The sequence below is a fragment of the Hipposideros armiger genome, unplaced genomic scaffold (assembly GCF_001890085.2).
Source record: "Hipposideros armiger isolate ML-2016 unplaced genomic scaffold, ASM189008v1 scaffold_78, whole genome shotgun sequence".
NCBI classification, from domain to species: Eukaryota; Metazoa; Chordata; class Mammalia; order Chiroptera; family Hipposideridae; genus Hipposideros; species Hipposideros armiger.
This window is the reverse complement of record NW_017731428.1, coordinates 3,095,391-3,121,542: the sequence shown is the minus strand read 5'-3', so window position 1 is coordinate 3,121,542 and position 26,152 is coordinate 3,095,391. Positions and strand designations below refer to the sequence as shown.

Here is a 26,152-nt window from a genome sequence, read left to right as displayed (position 1 = left end):
CACTAGTAATTAGAGAACCCTAAAATACAGATCTTTATACCAAAATGATTAAAAGCTGCCAAAACTACAGCTTTCAAATGTTCATCTATGGCCCAGTCTGTAGTGCTGTAAATGGTGCATAGAACTTGAGACAGAAGACCCATTAGATTGAACCATGTGAAATTGCCATTTCAGTACTGGCATGTGGAATGTCAGAAATTTCACAAATTTAAGCTCTTGTTGAGTTTCCACAAATAGCAATTTAGCTTTGAGTAAGTCACTTCATTCCATTGTTTCTTCTTTCCTCACCTATCAGATGAGAAATAATAATAACTAAGATGTGTTAACATTTCGCCTACTTTGTCTCACTCTGCCCTCACAATTGCCTATGGTAGGTATCAATTGCCCCATTTTTCAGATGAGGAAACTGAGGCATGGAGCTGCAACATAACCTGTATAAAGCCACACCGTGGTATAGCTAGGATTCAGTTCTGTCTAAGTCAGCTCTACAGCTCATTCTTTTGCCTTCATTATGCTACAATTCTTCACTTATAACAACACTACAATGAGGCCAAACAGGGTAAGGATTCATAGCCAGATAGATCTGAGTTTGAATTCTAGTTCCAGTCTTGTCTGTCTTTAGAAAAGTTTACCTCTCTGGGCCTCAAGTTGCTTGTCTAAAATATGTGGATAATAGTAGCAACCTCACAAGTTTCTTTTGGTGATCAGTTTAGATTACACTGCAAATAAAAACCATAGTAAACATTAAAAAAATGCTAGCTAGTTTTTAACCAATATTGTGAGGCCAAAAGTGAGTTTAAATAAATGAACGCAGTTTTGAACTAGAACACGTGGTATATTTAATAGCACTTACTGCAAGTGTGTAGTCCTTAGGTATGTAGAAAGCAAAGAGCTACTTCTTATAAAATTTGTTAGAATCATCATAATGGCCAACTAACCAAGCAGTAGGTCCGAGAGAATTGGCCAAAGAAAGACAAAAAATAGAGTATTTGGCTGTCATGAGAGCAGGTGAACATTTTGTAAGCAGAAATAAACAAGATTTTGATCTGGTTAAGCCCCGGACCAGGATGAACATCCTGAGACTTTCTAAGGACTGTGAACACCGGTCTACCATTCATTTTCCTCTCTTAGTTTATAGCTAGTTGTGCAGGCAAAGCTTATCAGACAAATAATCTGGAGGGAGAAGGGTTATGAGTAGAGAAGTGACATCATCTGACTCGAGTTTTAAAATAACGCTGTCTGGGTGGAGAACAGACTGCAGGGAGACAAAGTTGGAAACAGAGAACGGAAGGTTATTATAATCATCTAAGGAAGTGATGGGCTAATTTGGTGGAGTAGAGGGTGTGAGAACTGTTCAGATTCACTTTAAAGGTAGAGCCAGCAGGATGCGCTGGTGGATTGGATGGAGGGAGGAAGGAAGGAAAAGAGGGAGGGAGAGAGATAGAAAGAGAAAGTGAGAGAGCAAGACACACACACACACACACACACACACACACACGATTGATTTTGGTCTGGGCCATTAGGAGGGTAAACTTCCTATTTACTGAAATGGGGAAAACTGCTGGAAAACTGAGTCAAAGAGGAAGATAGGAATTCAAATTTGTGCTTGTTAAGTTCTAGATGCCTCTTCATGCTCATGTAGAGATGTTGAACAGGCAACAGAAAAGGTGCGTATGGACACCTGGGGTGGAGGTGTACATTTGGAAGCTGTCATGTATAGACAGACAGTGTTTAAAGTCAGGTGACTCGGTAAGATCTCCGAGGGACTGGAGTACAGGAGAGGTGATACTGGCTTGGAGTAGGGAGGTAGAGGTGGAAGGGAGGGATGAGAAGAGGTTGAATTGCAACCAGAGTTAATGGGGGTGAAGAAAAAGGTGTCAGGGGATGACTCTGAGGTTTTCACAGGGGTGGAAGAATGGAGGTGACAGTTACTGAGATGGGGGTGACTGGAGGAGAAGCAGGTATGGGAGAGTTAATCAGGAATTTGATTTTTGACCCATTAAGGCTGAAGTGGCAGCAGCTGTAGAAGATGGAGCAGGGAAGTTGTGAGGCAGCAAAGATGAAAGGTAGGGTGCTAGATGAAGTGGCTAGGTGATAAGAATTTACTGAGTTCAAAGTATTTCTGAGTGGAGAAACATTTCAGCATCACACTTTGGGAATGAGATTTATTTGTGCTGGTGCCTCTTTTGAAAATGTGGGCTCTGACTTCATGTGTGTGCCTGTGTTCCTACAAAAATCCCTGTCCTCTACAGAGATTGTTGACATTATCAAACATACCTCTTGGAAATATCTGTGTTAGAGATATGGCTTGCTTGTGCTAGGTTGCTACCTATTGGAGTTGTTACAAAATCTTAAACAGTAGAGTTGAAAATGTTTTCATCAGTTACACAATATTGGTGTCATATGCGTGTGTACGTGTACGTGTGTGTGTGTTTGTGTGGCAGAGTACAGAGAAAAACTGGGAACAGTTGGGTTAAGGCAAAACCCAGCTGGCTCAACTATTTTGGGATTTGGAGGCATCTAATAAATCCAAACTTTGGAAAACACTACATGACAATTTGTTGGAACGTGAACAGAAAAGAAAAGTCACAGTGGGGTGTCATGTTCAAAATATAGACTTACCATCATCACCATAGATGACTTCAGCTTTGGTGGCCCCCTCAACAAATCTGGCCTGTGGGTCATCTTGGGTTCTCTGTCGTTGTGCACAAGCACAGACACACCCTGGTCCTTGTCATCACTTGGAAATGCTTGATATGCGCGTTATGAATAAGAATCAGTCTCAGCCGTGCAAATGTGAGAGCTGCTTCCTTGGGGCCTGTGAGCTTCCTGGCTTGTTCCCAAGCAGAGGATGGGCAGTTCTTCATCAAAGATGCTAGCGCTGTCACTTGACCATTGCCTGGCATATAGTTGGTGCTGAGAAGTATTCACTGAGGGATAAAATAAGGGGAGTTAGATTAGATAACTTTTAAAGTCTGTTCAAGCCAGTCCTCCAAACCTAAACCCAGAGAACTCTTTTATAGCATTTAAAATGTGACAAAGACCATGGAGACGTTTGCCAGCTTCATTTTCTTTCCTGGGCACATGAGGGGCATTTTTCAGCCTCCCCTGCACCCTGGGAGACTTTCTTGTTCTTTCTTTTTTCTATGGCTACCAGAAGGCCAATGCTAAAAATCTTGGTATCATAAGATGGAAGGAGCCTGGATTCCTAAGTTACTTCCTGGAGGAGAGCAGCCCAAGAGAGTTGCCCACTTGCTTGGGACTTTGATGTGAATAGAAAACAAAACTTTTATTTTGTTAAGGACACTCAGATTGGGGGCTGCAGCAATGAGTATTACTTTTCTATGTTGATGCATTTGTACTACATGGCTAATTTAGATAAAAACGACTAAATTTAGGAAAAGGAGCACCTTAAGTTGAAAAATTACTTGCTCTAGAGCAGTGAAAATGAATGAACTATAGCCACATGCATACACACAGAACCATAAGGTTGGGCAAAATCATATTCACATAATGTAAATCACACATGAATACATACCATATGACACCATTTATATAAAGCTCGAATACAAGCAAAACTAAGCAATGTGTTGTTTAGTAATACAACATGTGTGAAAGCTGAAAAACAAAGCAAAATGCAGGCTAGCGTTAATCTTGTAGGGTAAGGTAGGGTAAACAGAGGAATGCTAGTAGCGAGAGCAACATAGGAATTAAAAATTCTTGGCAACGCTTTATTTCTTAAACCTAGTTGGAAGTACATGGGTGTTTGTTTAATTATTCTTTATAATCTAAATATTTGTTATACGGGTTATTTTGCATATATGAGAAATATGATGGTGTCATCACATGTACTTCTAACGTATCAATTCAATCACATGTGTACCCTAGATATTCAGTTAGACATAATTACATACTACAATATTTAATAATGGTTGGCACATAAACAGTTGATTACGTGCTGCATATTACTGCACACACTGCAAACTTATGGACACTTACAACTGTGGAAGGCTGTATGTACAAAACTTTGAATCTGGGTGATTGAATGCATTTTCACATATAACTCTGACCAAATGCATGCATTTTTCTTCACCGCTCACATTTGAACCCACACCTTCAATAAGATGCCACTTGGTTGTATGATATATGATATAGACCACAATAGGGAAGTGTTTCCCAGACTGGGCTCCCCAGCCTGCTACAGGTTCATACGTTGGTTTTTGAATTTTGAAATCTTAGGAGTAATTGTTCATTTGCTTGCAGTAAGGTCACCTGAGCCAGCCGGTTATTGTATCTATGTTAGCCTGAAATGAAGCACCTCAGGCTAGTTACAGTGCTTACATATATTTCATGCTGATTAGAAGTACTGGTTAGCAATTTATCTGTCTTTGATTAATTAAACATGGGAAAAACCAATTTGTTACTAGTCTCAGCTTGGAAGACGAAATTTATCAAAGTGCATGGCCCATGGGAAGAAATTAATAAAAGGAACCCCTGCTGGTGTAAAGGTTTAGAATCAGTGTCCTATATTAATTCAAGTTTATTTTGTGCCCATTCATTCATTAACTCATTCATTTATTCGACCAATATTATCTGAGTGTTAACTCTGTGCCAGAGAGTTCTAAGCACAGGGAGTAGAATGGTGAACTAATCCAATATTCTTGCTCTTAGGAACTGAATGTTTGTGTCTCCTCTGTAAATTCATATGTTGAAGCCCTACCCCCCAGGGAGGCTATATTTGGAGATGGAGGCCCCTAAGGAAGTAATTAAGGTTAAATGAAGTCATACCGATGGACTCTGATCTGACAGGACTAGTGCCCTTACAAGGAAAGACACCAGGGCTCTCTCCCTCTCTTCCCACGCACACACTGAGCAAGACCATGTGAGGACAGGGAGAGAAGTGTTTATCTGTCAGCAAAAAAAGACAGCTCTTACCAGAAACGAAACTGGCTAGAACCTTTATCTTAGACGTCTAGCCTCCAGAACTTGAAAAAATACACTTCTGTTGTTGAGGTCACCCAGTCTATGATATTTTGGTATGGTAGCCCTAGCAGACGAATAAAACTGCTCTTATAGAAATAATCATGGTGGGTGTTAGCATTACTTAGTTTTGCTGACAGAGGGAAGGGAGCTAACATGTGCGTTGGGTGGCACATAACAATGTCCAAAACACTGTTCTTGGGGTCTGACAGATCTGGGTCTAATTCCCTTCTTGGTCATTTAATAACTTGAGAACTTTGGGCAAGAGACTTAGTTTCTTGAAACCTCAGTTTCCCCTTATGTAAAACGGGATGGCAGTATCTATCTTATAGGGTTATTGTGAGCAGTAGAAGAGCTTGTAAAATACTAGCTACAGCCTCTGCATGTAGGGAAGCCCATATGTATTAGCAACCTCATATATCAGTTCACACATCTCATTTAATCCTCACAACAAACCTATCAGGTGGGTGTTCACTAGTTTTTAAGTTTGGGGACAACAGCGGAGCTGCTGGAACTTGGACCCGGGTCTGCCCACACCAAAGCCTGAGCTCCTCTGTACATCCAAACTGAAGAAAGCCCAAGGGGGAAACATTTATCTTTTATGCTGAAAGCTCTGATATCATCCTTTTCTTCCAGATCAGTAATCGTCAATCATGCATGGGTAGGGGTGATGAAGTTACCCTGGAGAGATGTATTATAGTTCCTGGGAGATGGGAAGAGCGAAGTTTGAGAAAGCATGTTGTTTCTTTGATTTGGTTTTAGGGAAAAAAAACAAAAAACAACATGTAATATCTTAGCACTGGCTTCATCCACTTTGCAATTTAATTTGAGAAGTTGGATTAAGAAGGAAAAAAGAGGCTTATGTCTATACAAAGAGGGTATGGTTTAAAATGTAGATTGAGGGCCAGCCAAGTGGCGTGTTGGTTAGGAGTTGGCTTGGGATGCCAGCTATGAGCAGCAGGGCCCCGGTTCGGATCCCACATGAGGGCCAGTGATGCTGTGCCCTCTACAGCTAAGATGGTGAACAACAGCTTGACCTGGGGCTGGGCTGCCATGAGTCACCAGCAATGACGTAGGCTGCAGTGGGGCTGGCTGGCAGTGGGCATGAGCTTTTGTGAGCTACCGTGAATGGCCGTCCAATGGCTGGTGAGCGACTGCCTCACCTGGGAAGAGCACAATGATAATACCAACATGGGCCAGTGAAGCGATGTCCTCCACAACTAGTCTGAAGAACAAAAGGACAGCAACTTGTCTGTTCCTCTTTCCCAATTCCCTAGTAAAAATCTTAAAAAAAAAAAAAAGATAGATTGAGACCCTGCTTTCCCGGGTCTCTATAGGGGCAGGTCCATGTTTTGGCCCTGGTTCCAGCTGCTAGGCCTAGGCCCAGGTTCTCACGGAAAGTCTCTGTGAAACTGAAGTGGAGCTTAAAAAAATTATAGCTTTAGAAAAGCTGACAGAACCCACATGCTAATCAAGATATCTTCTGGACTTGTATGTATGTGGCATTGGGTAGGGGTAGCTGCCTATGATATTCTAGTTAGCCTGCTCCCAAGTGACCAGTAGAGAGCTACCTTTCTGCTAATTATCACAACCAATTAGTTGAATTCTGAATGAAAAATCTTCAGGGCAAAATCACTGGTTCCCAGCGTTCAGAATGAGTTATTGAATTACATTACACGTGATGGTCGTTTCATGACTTATGGGAGAGTCTTAAAGAGACTGGGAACATTCCCAACAACGTGTCTCCCCTCAAAGAGTTAGCTCCCAGAGGGGAACAGAGGGTAGTAGGCAGGAAGCAAGCGGGTGTGCAGGGCATGAGGCTTCTGCTTTGGGTAGAAAGAAAATGTCAGGAGCTAGACCGCTTCTGCTCTGGAGACACCAGGAGCCCAGGGCACACCCTGATCTGATGCCTTGTGGATGGGTGCAGAGGCGCAAATGTCTCCAAGGCTAACGAGGTCAGTGCAGGTACTGTTTGCAAGGGTGCAGTGCTGACTTTGAGAACTACAGACCCAGAACTAGAAATTAAGTCTCATAAGATTTGAAAGTGTCAATGTGTCCATTTTCCAGATGAGGAAGCTGAGGCCCAGCGAGGGAAAACGATGTGTCCAAAGTCTCAACAGCTAGTTCGGCTCAGGGTATTGAATCCAGACTCTGGAATCCTTGTCCAGTGCTCCTTCTTTGTCATCAATGCTTCAGTTTCCAGGAAATCTGTGTCAGGGATTACTTATGTCACAACTATCATTCTATCATTCTGTATCAGTCGGTCACCAGGCAGGAAACAGGACTATGCCAGGTAGTCAATTGTGAGATCTAGTCCAAGGGCTGTGTGGAGAGTGGAAAATGGGAAGGTGAGTCAACCTGGAGAAGAGCAATTGTAGGAAATCGCCATGAGCCCTAGGGCTGAGACTACAGGAGGAAGGAGTATGGCCAGGACCCTAGAGCTGGTGTCTCTTGGCAGAAAGTGAAATTTTGGAGACAAGACCAGTGAGCACTGGAGCCAAGGGCAGGGGTGGTTGCCTGAAGCATGCTGGACTACAGAGGAATTGCAGCTATGCTGCCGTCACCTCTCAGGATGGACCGGAACAGGACTGTTCTAATGTCTCTCTTTTTTTAATCTCCATATTTCTTGCCAAGGCTTTCCACTGGATGGAACTACTGAGACGCTAGTGGGCAGAGGAGGCCAGGAAGTATCGTTCGCAGGCATCAAAGCAGAATAAGGAAAGGGAAAGAGTGGTGCTGAGAAGAGGCAACCACCTCCAACCACCCACGTGCCCTTATCTCGAAGGTTCTTTAAAGAGTTAACTTTCAGGTAGCTGGGTGATTGGGACATTTGTGACTATTAGAGGGACAGTCCTAGAGTCACTGACTCATGGAGTCATGGGGCTGGGATACTAATCACGGTAATTCGCATGCACGTGGTGTGGTGCGGAGGCGAAGGGCATGTTAGAATGAGCACAACTTTGGTATCAAACAGACCTGGGTTCAAGTTTATGCTCTTTCACTTACCAAGGGGAAAACTATGGGAAAATCAGTCAACCCCTGTGTTTTCTGCTTTGCTTATCTTTAAAATGCAGACACTAAAACCTTTCCCGCAGAGTTTTTGTGATATGACCTTGCCCTCTCTACTGTATTCCTCTCCAGATGCTTACTATAGGAATAACCCATATCCTACTTTCCAACACTCTATAACTCACATCCCCTAATGCCACCTTTCAGGTGTTTATTGTAAACTTGTAGAAAGACATTGAGTCAATGGAGATCATTCACAACTTAAGTGAACTCTGTAAGTTACTCACAAGAAAATAAAAAAATCCCACCTCATCAGGTATGTACATATCTTCATGAAATCTATCTGGGTTTGAAAGGTCATCAATATTGTTGTCCATTTCCCCACCAGTCCAGGAGTGTGCAATAGTGCCAGTATTCAGAGCTTCTATGTCAACCTCTTTTAGGCTATTTACACATCCAGCTGATGAAATTTCAATGTCATCCATGAAATATGGCACGATCCCATTCTTACTACTTCATTACTACTTTGATTAACCCTTCAAAGTCTTCATCTCTAGGTTTATTTCCAACCATTCCTATATCCAAAGCGTTTTGTGGCAAGCATTTGTCCATGTTGATTTTTCAACATTGTTCCAAGCATTAGCCACTATGGAAACGGCAACCTCAACTCTTTGAGTATGTCTTGGATTTTTAGGTCTTTGTTAACTGCAGGATTCAATGCAAGGAAAACATAAGGTGGAGGGGAACTTAGGCTTGCTCTCCTTGGAGTGTACAATTTTTTTGACCAGCAAGGCTGTATCACAGATGTAACAGTGATGGGAAAATTAAATGCCAAACACATTATTTTCCCCAAGAAGTTTGGGGGAGAGGGGGAAACCTACTTTTTTCCAGGTTGATGGCCATGACCTCCAGCCATAGATGCAAAGGATGTATTAAATCGATCAGAAGGTCCTTATCAGCTCACCCACATTTTCCTGTTTGCACAGTAATGACAGATAAGTTGTACATCATTTAACCATATTGGAAGTTGTCCCTTTCCAATCACTATCCACTTAATCTTTCTTGTAGAATTGGCACATGGAAAAACAGTCACGCTGGACTCAGTGTCAAAACCTGCTGGGGTTTCTCTCATCAGCCATTGCTAAGATTTTTCTAGAAACAGCACCAGTATAGAGCTGTCTCAGCAGCATTTGCAAATTTGTTGAGGATTAAGGCTGTCATCAGATATAATCTTAGCAAATTTATACATGTAATTCTCACTGCTCCATGATCAACAGAGGCTTTTTCAGCACAGATTTTCAAATATTTTATACCATGACATTAGCTAAGTTTGTGCATCCAACTTTCTGAATATTCATACTTACCTTCCATGTTTACTTCTTCATGGAATAGCCTGGCTGGTTTTATGATCAGCAAGCAAGCCAGGAGCATACAACCCCTTTATTGCTTTTAAATCTAATTAATCCCAATTCAAGATCTTCATATTTTCTTTAAGGCAGTGTTTCACTCATTTTCCTTATTGCTTTGTTGTCATAGTCACTGTAAAATACTAACAAATTGTCTTTCTGTTTCTCTAAATTGTAAATGGTGGTGGTTCCCACATTATATTCTATGGTAAGTGACCTCACAGACACACCTGATTTCTGCAATAACTCTCCTTCCTTTGCTATTAATGAAAGTAATAATTCTTTCTCTTGTCTTTATTGTTCATTGGGGGTATCTTTACTTTTATTCTTTGTTTGAAATTTTCACAGTACAATTAACAACCATCAAAAAAACCCAAAACCAAAACAAACCAAAAACACAAGAAAAATATTAGCTAGCACTAGACGCACATGTGACTTGTATAAGCACTGAGACAAAACTGGCATCAAATATCAGTTCAGGTCTAATTTTGGCACCAAACTTGCAAACAATACCAACACTTTTAATTTGCAAAGGTTTTTGGATTATGGAATTGTGGGTGAAGGATTATAAACTATATTTTCATTTGAAAAATGTGAAAATTGAGGGTTGGCAGGATGATATAGTTTTGCACATTTATAACAATTGCGTGCTCCAGTCCCATTTTGAGGTTAGACAGACTGAATTTTGAATATACACTTAGATAGTTCATTAAGTGGCGTGACTTGAGCAAGTTGTGTATGCTTTGTATATCTATTTCTTCAATGGTAAATTGGAAATACTAATTTTATTTTACCAAGAGAATTACCAAGAGAATTGAATCACATAACAGAATTCAGTGTATAATCTGATTATTAACACATAAAATGCTCTCTTTGCACAGGATTGTTACTACACAGGCAGGGGACAATTAGAACTCTATAACACGCTGACTGGAATGATGAAGTCAGGTGAGCAGTTAAATGGACTTTTAAACATTCATAGTCAAAGCTTTTAGTTGCAAGGGCCACACTTTTGGAGAGAGCAGCAGTTTTCTTCTAGGCTAAAATCCTGGATTTGAGTCTCAAAAGTCAAAGAGCCCTGAGAAGTCATAAAGCATAGATTTTTATACCATAGATAATAGCCAAGTTATGAATAAAGGAGGGTATGAGAATAGTTTTTCTCCCTTGCCATAATACATATCCCAAAGAAATATCCCAAAGAAAAGCAACAGCGTTGGATATCAGTAGATATTCCTGAGGGGTGTTTTGAGCCCCATCCCTGCACTGAATCTGTTTCTATTGGGGTAGGAGAAGGGAATTGAACCTTGGGTAGATTTCAGAGAGTCTGAAAACAGATGAGCCTTGTGGGTGAATCCCCATGACATACACAGAAGACCTACAAAGTTCTTGAGACGTTTACATCATCAGAAACAGCTTGGACTAAAGGAGAGGACGAAATGAAAGAAGGCTGCCAGCCTGCAACCTTCTACTCACAGAAAACAAGCTAATAAACTACTCAGCTGCCAGTAAACACTACCTTTTATGAAAAAGTAAGGCTAACTCAGAGCATGGAGCCTCAAGGCCAGGGGTTGGGACTGTGAGCCCCGAGCAGGGGGCCTTGAGCCCCGAGGGAGGAGGCACACATCTCAGGGGATTATTCACCTGCCTGGAAACCTAATGGACTTTTTCTGGCTGGGCTTCAAAATTGCTTGACTCTTTCTTTTTTTTCCTTTCATTTTCTTCCCCTTTTGAACACGAATGTTTATAACTGTCATTTTATATCTTCTCCAACATTGTGTTTGGGAGCAACTAACTTATTTCTTGAGTTTCACAGGCCCATAGACAGACAGAAATTGTGCCCCAGGATGGATTATACCCACAGCTTCACCCTTACTTGATTTACATGACTTAGGCGCTGAGATTTGGGACTTTTTGAGCTGATTTGATTTATACGAGGTTTTGACCTTTGAATTGGTCTTGTAATGGGTTAAGGCTTTTCAGGAACTTGGGATGGGATGAATCTATTTTGCATGTGGGACAGACATGAATCTTTCAGGCCAAAGGCAGACTGTGGTGGGATGAATAATGACTGCTCAAAGACGTTCACATCCCAATTCTCAGAGCCAGTGAATATCTTACCTTAAATGGCAGAGGGATGTTGCAAATGTGATTAAACTAAGGACACTGAGATTGAGAGGTTATTCTGTGTTATCCTGTTGGGCTCAGTATAATCACATGGGTCTCTAAAAGCACAGACCATTTTCCAGCTGTGGTGAGAAAAGAAGATGTGAAAATGGAAGCAGGGTGAGTGAGATGCTTCATGGAGGAAGGGACCCATAAGCCAAGGAATGCAGGCAGTCTCTAGAAGGTGGAAAAGTCAAGGAAACAGAGTTTACCCTGAAGCCTCCAGAAAGAAACATAGTCTTGCTGACACTTTGATTTTTAACCTAGTAAACCCGTGCTGGACTTCTGACCTCCAGGACTGGAAGATAATAAGTACGTGTTGTTTTAAATCACTGAATTTATGGTAAGTTAGTAGGGCAGCGATAAAAAAAATGCATGCAGACATATCAAGGTATTTTTCACGTGGATCTTACTAGAAAAGAGGTAGAAGCCATCACTAAAGATGATTGGAGTAGGGAGACTTCATGGAATAAATGGCATTTGAGCAGGACACTGGTTACAACAGATGGAGAGCACTTTCTAGAACAATCAAAGACGCAGTGGCCTGGACAGATATGCAGAGTGCAATGCGGGGGATCCGTGTCACCTGGGGTGTCAGCCATTAAAAAAACCCAGATACTTTCTGCCTGCTGCTGTCAGACCTTTTTAGTTTCTATGCCTCTGGGACTAGAAACCTCAAAATATGTTGCAGTCGGAGTTCTTAAGTCACATTGCTTATTATCATTGCTCTTGGGAGACTCAATAATTCCTCTGCATACCACAGAGACCTGTCTGAACTATTAGTCCCTGAGATGTCATTCTTGGTTTTGGTTTCTTTGTCAACTTCCTGAGTGACCATGGGCAAATCATCAACCATCTCCTGGGTTTCATTTTTTCTTTTTTCAAGGAGACAACAGTATTCCAGCCTACTTTTCTTACCTTCTCCCACTTCCCCCAAACTCTTGTACCTCCGCCATATTTGTCTTCCCATTTCCTAGGAGGGTGAGAGGGTGACTTAAGAACTTTCTGTGGGGGCCAGCTGAGTGACGCATTGGTTAAGAGCTGGCTTGGGACGCCAGAGGGCCCCGGTTCGGATCCCACATATGAGGGCCAGTGACACTGCCCTCCACAGCTAAGATGCTGAACAACAGCTCAACCTGGAGCTGGGCTACCGTGAGTCGCCCATAGCATAGGCTGTAGCCCCTGCTGCAGTGGGTTGCCATGGGCTACCGTGTGTAGTCAGCAGCCAGCGTGAGCGGCCAGCAGCCAGAGTGAGAGGCCGTCCAGAAGCCAGCGACTGATCTGCCTCGCCCGGGAAGAGTGCAATGACGGTGCCAACTTGGGCCAGTGAAGCAACGTCCTCCACAACTAGACTGAAGAACAAAAGGACAGCAACTTGTCTGTTCCCCTTCCCCCAATTCCCCAATTAAAAAAATCTTAAAAAAAAAAAAGAACTTTCTGTGAAGGGCTCTGCACTTTTCTATAGAGTGATTTTTGAACTTATGTAGGAGAAGGAGCATCTGGAAGGCATGGCACTGTTTGAAGAACACCGTGAGATGCTGATATATTTAATTCCAGGATGTGCAATAGGAACAGTTTAACTTCCAGACAATCTGACAATCTGCGTATGACTGAAAAACCGCAACCTGAGTACACATGTCCATGAAAAGCACAAGCTGTTGATCTAAACACAATTGGCTGCTCCTGAGTTTTTCTGGTAATACTTGTCTGCTGCTTGTTCACTTATTTTCTCATCTGCCAGTACTTTAGGTAGCAGATGTCCAAAGTTTAAGAAAAAATATATCTGGGAGGAAAACTTGAAATTGAAAAAAATATGTGATCTTAAACTAATTTTTTTCCCCTGATAACTGGAAAAAAAATACCATTAGTTGTTTTGATGGCCTTGCACCTCCATGAAACCTTCAGAGACTGGCGTTTGGTGTGAATATGTTTGTGAACTCCCATTACTGTGAATATGCAATGAGATTTCTGAGTGGAAAGGCTGGCCTCTTATTTCTTTTTGTATTCCCAAACATATTTAAGTTGTTACTGTCGCTCCTTACTATTTAATAATAATACCTACTGTTTACTGAACACTTACTGTTTCTCAGATGCTGTGCTGAGCCCTGGGTACATATTGGGACGCTATTATTATTATCCCAGTCTTACTGATGAGATAGTGAATCTCACAAGGATTATCTGCTCAAGGTCACAAACCTGGTAAGCAGAAGAACCAGGATTCAAACCCGGAACCTGATCCCAGAGTCTGATCCAGGCAGAGCCTTGAACCACTGCTTTCCTCCCTAACCCTGCATCTCACCTCCTCCTCTGCAAAGCTCCTCCCTGTGCTCACCCCTCACCCCCCATCCCAGAATGCTCTAGCCTCTCCCATCCTGAGATGCTGACGGCTCTCATGCTGTGCCTACGTCTATACTTTCTTGCCTTGACCAGTTTGGCATCTCTTTCATCCACTGGCAGCTGCTGGAGTACCAGGATCATGTACGTGGGTCATGCTGTGAGTGCAGAGCAGTGCACAGCAGCAGACAGAAAACTGATCTTTACTATCGGGAGTTCCCCTTGCTCTTTGCCTGGTTGACTCAGTTTCAGCTCAAATACCACCTACCCTGAGAGATATTCCTGGATCATATCACCTAAAAACATCTCTCTCTCCTCTGATGCCGCTCTGTTTCATTTCTCCCACAGCACATGCCCTGACCAAAAAGCACTGGATTGCTTACTTGTATATTGTCCGGTCCCTCTCCTCAAGACTAAAAACTCCAGGAGGGCAGAAACCTTCTCTGTCTTGCTCACATCTGCACCTTCAGTGCCTAGAACAATGCTTGGCATATAAAATGTACTCAAGTATTTGTTGAAGTACGTGAATGGTGAATGAATATACTGAAATGTTTTTTAATTGCTTTATTCATTAAATAAATATTGAGTATTACCTTTGTGCTGGACATTGTTCTGAGTGTCAGAAACACAGTGGTGAGCATTGTAAAGCAAACCACTTTTAAAAATGGACTCTGGTTTTATCTTCAAATTATTAACAATCTGACCCTTTGGTCAAAATTAGGGTGATCATATGTTTCAGCTTACCTTGGATTATGCCTTTGTCTATAAATTGTACCCCTTTCACTCTCCAAAGTGTCCTGGTGTGGGTGATACATTGTAAACTCACCATAGTTAAATTTATGTATCTAAGCAATTAAAACTAGCAAACAGCAGACAGAGCAAAACCCTGGTATAAGTTAGTCAAACAATGGGTTCGGTTGCTGTGCATAGTATGAATTTTGTGAATTACAAGCAATGACAAAATAACTCAGGCTGGCCTAAGCAAAAACATAAAGAGGAACTGACAAATTTACACAGCTGTAAAGTCTGCTTCAGGCACGGTAGGATCCAGACCTCAAATTCCAAGTGCTCCCTCTCATCCCTGAGCAGCTCCAGGCTCACCCTTCCTAGTGTCACACGGCAGCCCCAGCCCCTGCCCCATCTCAGTTCAAGTACAGCAGAGGGACGCCAGAGCCTTTTGCAGGAGCACTTGTACAAGTCCTGCGATTGATTCTGATTGGCACAGCTTGGGCCCTATGTTCCTCCCCTTCTCCCCAAGGGAAGGTGGTGTGCTGATTGGCTAAGGCATGCTTTATGCCTTTCATCCTGGTAGCTGAACATGGAGCCCTATCCAGACCACATATCCAGATTGAAGGAGTCGTAGGTCTGTCCAAAAATGGAAATCAAAGGATTTTCCAGAAGAAAAGAGAATGCATTTAAAATATGGGTGGGGACCAAAAGGGTCCTTGACAATGTGTGCATGTGTGTACATGTTTGTGGGTGGCAGCTGTGCCTATGTTTGGGGAACAATGGCTTCAATCAAATAATTTTATATCTTCACAATCTCTGTCTCAGATTCCTGTTTTATAGGCCCAAATAAAGCTTTATTTTTCTATCCCATCAACACCTCATGTAAGAATCCTCTACTGTCCATACAGTATATGGCAAGTCTTCACACACTTTAGTTCACTCGCTCAAAGGACTTCTATGTGCACATGTTCAAATGGTGCACTGCACATAGACTACAATGTGAGTTGTGCGATATGGTGACCTTATGTAATCCTCATAGAAATTCTCTTAGCAGATGAGGAAAATGGGGCTCAGAGAAGTTAATTGATTTGCTCAAGGTCACCCTCTAAATCTTATGCTCTTTCCCTTAGAGAACCTGGTAACTCAACGGCGTTCTCATCCTCTTTTGCCTGGGAAAGAAGTAATCACTCTTTGCCATTACATTCTCTCCATGCTCTTACACAAACTCACTGCAGCCTTGGGAATTATAATAAGGTATTCTCATTTTTGTTTCACATTTAACAAATTAAGCAAAAACAGATTTAAAAAATCAGGGAACCATCTGTAGTGTTTAGATCCTTAAGTGCAGAAGAAGTCCATAGACATAATGCATTCTGTAAAGAAATATGCAAGACGCCAGAGTTTCTAAATTGTTCTTGGGTCTCGTTGTTCCCAGTCTTAACTATTTAATAGTTTCCAAGTCAAAGTTGGGAACTTAGAGTGTGGTTCTTGAGTTTTAGTGCCCTTAATAGTCATGGTGGGTGCTTGTTAAAAATACAAATTCCCAGCCTCCGCCCCAAGAGATTCTGGATTCTGCATTTTTAACAAACACCCTGTGACTGTGATGTGGTTTTTTTCATGAACGTGCTTTGAGAAATAGAAGTTTTGAAATACAGTTTTCCAATAAAAGTGAGACAAGGCAAAAATGAGACAAGGCACCCTCCTTTTCTGCATCTATTTAATATTTGTTGAATACATGGGTGCCTAGAATGGTCACAGTTCTAGGAATGTATAGCTTTTGGATTTCTAGTTTGTTGTTATTTTTTTTTCTTGTATTCACACTGACAATGGTCTGGAAGAAGTTACCTCCTTTAAAAGCAGACAAATATGTAAAGGTCAGAGGTATGAAAGGCCCTGGATTCCAGGGAAGGTATTTCAATGCAGTGTGTCTTTTCTTCTGACGTCTCCATTTGGATGAGAGAAGTAAGATGGAGCTCAGGCAGCTGGTCCTTCATCTTTATACAGAAGCGATGGTACAAGAGATGCTCAGGCTGATGTCAGCAAAGAAGAAGTGGGGAATGTTCAGGTGCATCAATAATGCATGCCTCTGTGCCCTTCTTTCCCTGTCAAAGCAAGAGGAAGCACATCCTTTCTGGTGCATCAGAATGGCAAAACAAATGCAAAATCTCTGCTACAGCCTTGATGAATGATGGTAAAGGAAGAAATACTTATTTTGTGTCTCCTCTGTGACACCTGGGGAAGCTGAAGCTCAAATAGATTAAGTTGCTTTCCTAAGATCACATAGCTAGGCCTTCTCAGTTATCTTGTAATGTGAACAAGCCACTCTAGAACTTAGGGGCATAAAACAGCAAATTATAATTACATGTCAGAGTTCTGGGGATTGACTGGGCTCAGCCAGGTGGTTCTTAGTTGGGGTCTCTCATGTGGTTGCCGTCAGATGGCAGCTGGAGCTGGAGCCATCTGAAAGATCAACTGAGCTAGATGTCCAAGATGTCTTTTCACTCACATGCCTGGTACCTGGGTGTTCTTTGGCCTTTTTCTCTTCCTACATCATAGTCTATCCTCTAGGGCCTTGGCTTGTAGTTTTTACAGCATAGTTGATTTAAGATAGCCATGCTTCTTATGTGATGGTTAGCTTCCAAGATGGCAGACAGAACCTTCCAGAACAGGCAGAGCTACACATGGGACTGGCATAGAATCATTTCTACACTCTTTTGTTGGTCAAGGCTGCCATAGGCTCTCTCAAATCCAAGAGAATAGAGAAATGTATTCTCCCTCCTGATGAGAGAGTGTCAAGGTAACTTTGCAGAAGAGCTCGTGGGATGGAAGATATTGGTCGCAGCCATCTTTGGGTGAGTTTATTTTGCATGTGGGGAGGATGTGTGTCATCGTAGGGAAGAGGGCAGGCAAGCTGATAGCTTGTCTCCAAATATGGCATTCCAATGAGTCAGTGTTGGCCAATAGCCTCTCTCTACTCTTATCTCTCCATCTGTGCCCCCGATTCATGGCTTTTCTTTAGTTCTTCCTTCTCCTCTTGGTCTATACCTTCTTAGGGCTTCCTTCTTGCTGATGTCATTGCTTTATTGTCCTTCCCCTCCAACCCACTGTTCCTCTTTAACTGCTACTCATCCTTCCCATTGCAATGAAGAGGCTCTTTCTTGGAGAAGTCTTTCCTGATACCCCCAGGGTGGGTCAGCTCTTTTTCACAAGCCCTCATGGGAACTTTTCCTCTCAGCCAAAGCTTGTGCAAGTATTATAATTATACAACCAATGGTGTGATATTTTAAAAAATAATATTTGCCTCCTTTAGTATATAAGTTATAAGAAAGCATGGATTTCATGGATTTCAGTTTCAATCCCAAACTCAGTGCCTTCCTGACAGAGGGTGGTAGCCAATTCACTTTAATGGAACAAACAAAGATTGTTGGAAGTAAATTTCAGGTTCCTACTGTAGTCATGTGGGAAAACAGCACTCACCTGGATGTAACAGTTCTAACCACAGATAATTAAAATTTATTTCCTCAGTTCATGGCCAAAGCCATGGAAGAACAATGGCAGGAAATGAAGATCAATTATAGCATGCTATTCTATTACACACATAGGATGCATCTTTATATAAATTCTGTCAGATTTAGATAGTTACTCATATTTTACAGTTGAGGAAGTCAAGGACTTATAGCTAGTAAGTGAGGGAACAGAACTTGACTATTGCTGTCTTTTATATATGGATGATATAGTCAAGTTATATATATATATGTATATACATATATATATATATATTATATAATATGTAATATGTATATATGCATTTGGTCAATTTCAATTATGTATACACACATACATCTATATTGGTTCAGGAACTTACAAAATTGCTTTGCTAAAAATTATGAAATTCCATTTGCTAAAAGAGGAGTAGTGACACTAGGAGAGTTGAAGGAAAGAACAAAGCAAATGAATCATTTGAATATATAAACTATCTGAAAATAGCAGGGGCATCCTATATGTTAGCACATCGAATGGGCCTATAAAAGTCCTTGGCATATTTTATAAGCGAAATTAAGAATGTACATTTATGCAAATAAACTCACTCACAAACTGACACTAAATTGGGAAACCAGAAAGAGGAGCATGAGATAATGAGATATTTTATTCCTCACACCCAGCCACCAAAACAGCAAGGCAACCAAAAGACGCTTGAATGGGCACATGGGTCCCAGTGCAAAGTACACCAAAAACAGGACAAGTACAGGATATGAGAGTGAAGAGAGCTAATCCAAATGAGCACCATCACAGCTCCTTCATCTGTGAGACCATTGTGATAGGTGTCTTTGTTTCTTAATGGTGTTAAAAATCACAAGTAGGTATTATTTCCCTATAGACTAGGAATGACAGATCATAGTTTCAAAGGGATGAAAATTAATAGTTTTCTTTTTCTTACAGGGGTTAAATTGTGCCTACACAAAGCACAGTAAATGGCTGTATGATTATTCTGTAAATTTGCACTTTATAGATGAGTCATTTAAAAACTTTACTTTTTAAAAGTAGAATACCCAGTTATATGGAGAATGACTGTCTCAGTAAAATCTTACAGAAAACTCTAATTCAGGAAACTGATAAAAGAGGAGCCATTCTGGTGAAATCAGGGTTGGGAGCCCTAGGACAACTGTCTGCTTTCCCTCTTCGACATACTCTAAGGCTCTATGAAACTCAGTTCAAAAACCATCATGGGAGGTCAGTAAGCTGGGTACATAATCACCAAGCACTATTTTTTTTTTCTAGTAGCATGTATCATCTGGATAATTCTCATCCCTTTTCACTCTGTGTAGACAGAATTGACCAGCTGATTCAGGAGACCAGTGGGGTATTTACTTTGTGGTCTGTGGGTCACCGACATTTTCTCACTTATGCACACACATACATGCCCCCAGTTTTCCCCATGGTGTTCTTTTGCCTGGAGTGTTTTTCATTGTCTCTCAATAAACTGGAGAACATTTTTCAGGAATCAACCCATTAGCTCGTTCCATGCAGCTTTTTTGAGAAATGACTACAGTAATTCCCCCTTATCCATGGTTTTGCTTCCTGTGGTTTCAGTTGCCCACCATCAACCAAGTCTGGAAATTCTGCCTTCCCCCCCCTCCCCCCCCCGGAACCCCTGCTCCCGGCCAAATGAAACTGGGCCACCTTCTTATGCCATATACAAGAATAAACTCAAAATGGATTAAATAGTTAAATTTAAGCCCTGAAACAATAAAACCTGTAGAAGAAAATATAGGAAATAAACTCTCAGACATTATCGTTAGTAATATTTTTACTGATATATCTCCTCAGGCAAGGGAAACAAAAGAAAGAATAAACAAATGGGACTACATCAAACTAAAATATTTTTTTCATAGTAAAGGAAACCATCAATAAAACAAAAAGACATCTTACTGAATAGAAGATATTTGCCAATGGTATATCTGATAAGGGTTTACTATTGAATATTTATTTAAAAATAAAAACAAACCTCATACAACTCCACACCAAAAACCCCCACAAACAATCCAATTAAAAAATGGATAGAGGACCTGAACAGACGTTTCTCCAAAGAGGCCAGATGGCCAATAGACATATGAAAAGATGGTCCATGTCATTAATCATCAGAGAAATGCAAATAAAACCCACAATGAGATACCACCTCACTTCTGTCAGAATGGCTATCATCAATAAATCAACAAACAACAAGTGTTGACAAGGATGTAAGAAGGATGGTGCACTGTTGGTGGGATTGCAAATTGGTGCAGCCACTACGGAAAACAGTATGGAGGTTCCTCAACAAATTAAAAATAGAACTACCTTATAACCCAGGAATTCCACTCCTGGGTATTTATCCAAAACATTAATTCAAAAAAATATATGCACCCCTATGTTTACTGCAGCGCTATTCACAATAGCCAACATGTGGAAACAACTAAAATGTCCATCAATGGACGATTGGATAAAGAAATTATGATACATTTATACAATGGAGTATTACTCTGCCATTAAAAAAGAATGAAATCTTGCCATTTGCAACAACATAGATGGACCTAGAGGATACAATGCTGAGTGACATAAGACAGACTGAGAAAGAGAAATACCATATGATCTCACTTATATGTGGAATCTAAAGAACAGAATAAATGAACAAACAAAACAGAAATAGACTCAGAGATACAGAGAACAAACTGATGGTTGCTAGATGGGAGGGGCACTGGGGGGATGGATGAGAAAGGTGAAGGGATTAGGAAGTACAAATTGGTAGTCACAAAATAGTCATCATGATGTGAAATACCATATGAGGAATATAGTCAATAATGTTGTAAAAACTGTGTGTGGTGTCAGATGGGCACTAGACTTATTGGGGGATCACTTCATAAATTATATAAATGCCTAACCACTGTGCTGTACATGTGAAACTAATATAAAAATAACATTGAATGTCAACTATAACTATATATATATAGTTATATATATATATAACTATATATATAACTATATATATAACTATATATATATAACTATATATATATAAATATATATATATGGTCAGGGGATGTAAAGTACAGCATAGGGAGTATATTCAATGGTATTGTTATAACTATGTATAATATTAGATAGGTAGCAGACTTGGTGGGGTTTTCACTTTGTGAGGCGTGAATATCTAATCATTACATTGTTTTGTACACCTGAAACTAATAAAAAAATAAATAGAAATTCCGTAGTGGTTAGACATTTATACTTATCATGGTGGTCACTTATATAAGTAAATAAATGTTGAGTAACTATGGTGTATACCTGAAACTAATATAACATTGTATGTTAGCTATATTTTAATAAAAATTTTTTTAAAAGAAAAGAAAAAGGAAATTCCAGAAGTAAACAATTTATAAGTTTAAAATTGCATGCCGCTCTGAGTAGCATGATGAAATCTTGTGTCGTCTTACTCTGTCCCTCCCAGGACACTGGTATCCATGCTGTAAATGCTCATTGGCCAGGAGTAGCCATCTTGGTTATCAGAGCAACTGTCATATTATCACAATGCTTGTGTTCAAGTAACTCTTATTTTACTTAATAATGGCCCCAAAGAGCAAGAGCAGTGATGCTGGCAATTTAGATGCGCCAGAGAAAGCCATGAAGTGCTTCCTTTATATGAAAAGGTTCTCCACTTAGGAGGAAAAAAAAAATTGTATGCTGAGGCAGCTAAGATCCACAGTAAGAACACATTTTCTATCCATGAAATTGTAAAGAAATTCATGCTAGTTTTGATCCTCCTTCTGATAAACCATCAGAAGGTCACTACAGAGATCTCCCATTTTTTTGAAAGTCATGCCACTGCTTTTACAAGAGACCTACATTAGTACCTGTTTTTGCTAATGGAAAAAAATCCAAAGAGGATTTTCACTTTTATAAAAAAAAAAGTCAATACTATATTAATGTAAGTCTTTTGTTAGGTCAGTCCTGACTAACTCCTATTGTCTTGGTATAATTCTGAGTAGGGACCCCTTTCACTCTCAAAAGTGGTCCCAGTTCGACCACCCTACGTAGCATATGTTCTTTTGTGAAGTATCTATTCAGATATTTTGACTATTTTTCTATCATGTTGTCTGCCTTTTTCTCATATATATATTGATTACGTAATTCATATAGAAGTCTTTTGTTGATCACATGTGTTATAAATAGATTCTACCCTGTGGCTTAACAGGGAATTCAATTATTTTTTCATTTTATGTCTTATGCTTAACAAACTTTGTCTTTCAGTGTTTCCTAAGTCCAATAATAAAAATAGTCTGGATGGCTTAGTCTTTTCACACAGGACACGGTCATGCCCCAGATGCCGAAACTCCATTCAGTCACTCGTGCCCAAGGAATGGGGGGAAGGTCCGATGGTATAAAGCGTGGCTGCCCATCATGTCCCCGGAGCAGGGGCTTCGGTGGGGCAGCTTCCTTCTGAAGGACAAGTAAACGTGAAGGACAGATCTGGGTTTTCATTCTGTCCCTGCCATTCAGCTGGTGACCAATTTGTGTTTCAGTGTCTTTATCTCCAAAGAGGAAAAAAAGTGCTTATTTTACAGTATTCTTAAAAGGATTAATTAAATGGAATGTGTTCTATAAAAGCACATAACCCCATGCATGGAAGATGGTGGATATCCAACATGCACATGTCTCATTCTTCTTTCTTTTCTTGTTTTCCTTCCTTCCCTTCTCCTCTCCTTGATCCTCGTTGCCCTCTCTCCTTCCTCGCCCTCTCTCCTTCCTCGCCTACGTGACATAAAGAAAATAGGAAGCCCGGTCTCTGTGCCTGGGACTGATAAGGTCTCTGGAGACACACAGTTTAGCACACGTAACAATTAATGCACCACACAAGAGAGGACGCCACCAAGCATGAAAGGGATGGGGCATGGGCTACCCAAAGCTTATCGAAGTTCAAAGATATTGAAGACTGAAGATATTCTCCAAGAAAAACACCAGGAATGAATTCTTTCAAGCACATTTGACCAAGAGATAATGTTAATCAGATCTCTAATATAGCTGCTTGATGGAAGGCATTTAGTGATGCCTGAAGTAAGTGCTTTCAAATTTTAGTTGTTCACCCATTAGAAACAGACATCTGCCATTTAAGGAGTGAAAACAAGGAGCACATTATTATCCTTCAAGTCTTTTTCTCTGTCTCTTTGTTACGCACTGGTAAAACCAGGCCAGAAAAGGACATGTCACCCTAATTGGTTATAATTAGTGCTCCACAAAAGAAACCAGATAAAAGATTACTCTGGCAGCATATGCCTAGGTGAAACACATTTGCGCTGTTGAATTGGGGGCTTCTAGGATATGAATCACAAATAAAGATGGGTTACAATAGCTTTGATGAAACCATAGTTATGCCTTTCGCTTTATTATGTGTTCATTAAGCACTCTTAAATCATTTGGGAGGTGGGTAATTGTTATCTTATCTATGAACAAATGAAGGACAAATGGTTCATTTTGTTTTCCATCGTAATTTTGAAGCAAAGAGTTTCTCTCTTTCTGCCTGCTTCTCCACCTGGAAAATTCTTACTGATTTGTCAAGATTCAGGAAAAGTTTGACTTTTTTTCCTTAAGGCTTTTGCCCACTTTATTCCAGAAAAATTAAATACTCTGATCTCTGCTTTGATCATTCAACAAATATTACTGAGTTCCCAGTCTAAGCCAGGCGTGGCGTTAAGTTCGGGGTGTACAATGGTGAAAAATATCGTCATAATTGCTACCTGAAGGCATGGAGCTCACCCATTTATAACCATTACTATATTGTTTAAAAATGACCTGTTTATAGAATTCTCTCCCAATCTGACGTGGGAACTTTTGAAGATGGATGCTATGTCTATTCATGTCAGTATACCCCTTATCCAACATGGTACTGACACTCAGCAAACATTATTGAATCATTTTGAATTGATTCTGAGCAGTCTTACAACATGTGTGTGTGTGTGTGTGTGTGTCTGTGTGTTTGTGTGTGTGTTTGTCTGTGTGTGTGTCTGTGTCTCTCTCTGTGTGTGTGTGTGTGTGTGTGTGTGTTACCCAATAGAACACTGCTCTTCCTTTTCCTCTTCTACTCTATTGTTTAAGCAATTCTATTTTAGGTTTTGATTTAGGCTGGGATTATGTAGGAAGATAAATGGGCAAAATCCATGCACCTTTGAGTCATATATCATGGTAGCTAGATCAACAGTAGTCGTATAGAGTAGTGTGCAGAAGAGCTCGAAGGTCTCTGTACAATATAGTGGAAAGAGTGCTGTGGTTGATTAGTGATGTCTGCCAAGTAGAGTGGAGGACAAAGATAGCATGTACGCTGGTTTTTTGTCATCTCTGCTTTATGCCTGAGGCCCCCAACTCGAGTATAGGTTTGGAGCTAGCACAGATGAGAACAAGCATAATTAACTATACTATCATGTGTCTTAGGTGAGATCATTGGGGATATTCAAGTCAGAAAGCTGAGACTTTATCTGTATTACTTATCATTCATCATAGACACTCTGTAATGCAAAAATTAGGCATGTGAATCAACTCAAGTCCTAATCTCCTTCCTGTGGGTCAATATATCTCATCCTAGTCATTTGAAGTTCTTGAATCGTCTCACCTCCCTTAAGAGATGAAATGAATTTAATGCCCACCCCACCCACACACACATTCTACTCAAGAAGATTAGTTATGGCATCGGGACTTCAAATTGTAATTACCCAGCCTACAAGGTTCAGAGTGGAAGTCATGACATCTAAATTCAGCTCGAGTTTTGCTGTGTAACTTTGAACAAACAATGCATTGTTCTGCTCCTTCATTTTCTCATCTATAAATCGAGGTGGTTGGACAAAATGATATCATAAGTTCTTTTTAAATTTAATATTCTGTGTTTAAATTGAGACTGAAATTCGCTAGGTTTGTTCTACTGAAGGCCCACCCTTTGGGTTGTTACCACTGCATAGTGGCTCTTCATTGTTGGAATCTGACATGACCCTGGAATCACAGCCGATCTATTGATCACTAGGGAAGGGTGAGGTCCTTGAGGGCAGGACCTGTGTCTAATGCATCTTCATTATCTCTGTGCTCAGTAGATATGCATATGTGTTGAATCAATGAAGCAAAACTTTTAGTGGAAGGAGGATTCAGGAAGCATCTGTCAGGGCCAGTTTCTGGCGAGCATCATTTGTGTAATTAACATCAGCCCGGGTCCTGATGACAGCAACTGAATCAGTTATCCAAAAGGTCGCACGCAATCTGATGCCTAGGACATGGACTGGTTATGGGTTGTAGTTATTGCTGTTTTAATAAGAGAGAAAAAGAGCACTTGCTTCTAAGAAAACCTGAATAAATGTGCTTGATTGCCCTGGTATCTTTCATGTTCTTCCTGAGTAGGTATTCACAGCGTGAACATAATGAGAATGTTTGGAGCGAGGGGCAGGGGAAAAAAGATAGTAGATCAAACAGCAGCTATTCCACTTCCCTTACTTTCTCCCCAGTTCCATTCCTGCCCCATCTTCAGCACAGCCCAGGCAAGAATGAGTTCAGAATTTTACGTACCTGGATAGAAATCTTAATTTTCAGCCTGGCAGGTAGAAGAAGTGAGACTACACGTATGATTAATTCGTACCAACCCCCTCATGGGATGGTTGGTTCCATCTCTCTCCCCTTGCACACAGACTCATGCTCCTAAACACCAGAAATGAAATTCTGATGGTTCCCCTTTGTCTATGGCTGAAGCAGAGAGATTTTAGTTTTAAATTACAGAGTCCCAGGTCTATCCATCAAAATGTCAGATATAATTGGTATGGGGGAGGGGCTTAGGATTTGTATGTCCACAGAGTTGCCCCAGGTAATTCTGATAACCGCTTAGGTTTAGGATTCACTGGGGCATTAAATAATGTCAATATTTCTGAGTATGTCATTCAAGGCCCTTTGTGCTATTCCCTCCAACTTCCCTCTCCCCTTTCCAGCTGATGTCCAGCCGTTCCTCCAGTGTCATTCCTGCCCTCACCCCCCAC

General features: G+C 40.8%; 1 long non-coding RNA gene across 2 annotated transcripts in view; it reads right to left on the bottom strand.

Moving 5' to 3' along the window:
- The window catches only part of LOC109383230 (uncharacterized), a 97,705-nt gene that overhangs the window by 2,487 nt on the left and 69,066 nt on the right, over nucleotides 1-26,152 (bottom strand). Inside the window, exon 4 of one of the 2 annotated variants that reach the window (XR_002124141.1) lies at nucleotides 2,623-2,930. This is a non-coding gene — a long non-coding RNA (uncharacterized LOC109383230). Of the gene's footprint in view, nucleotides 1-2,622; nucleotides 2,931-16,370; nucleotides 16,724-26,152 lie in introns of those variants that run through there. The other variant, XR_002124142.1, reaches the window with a different exon arrangement.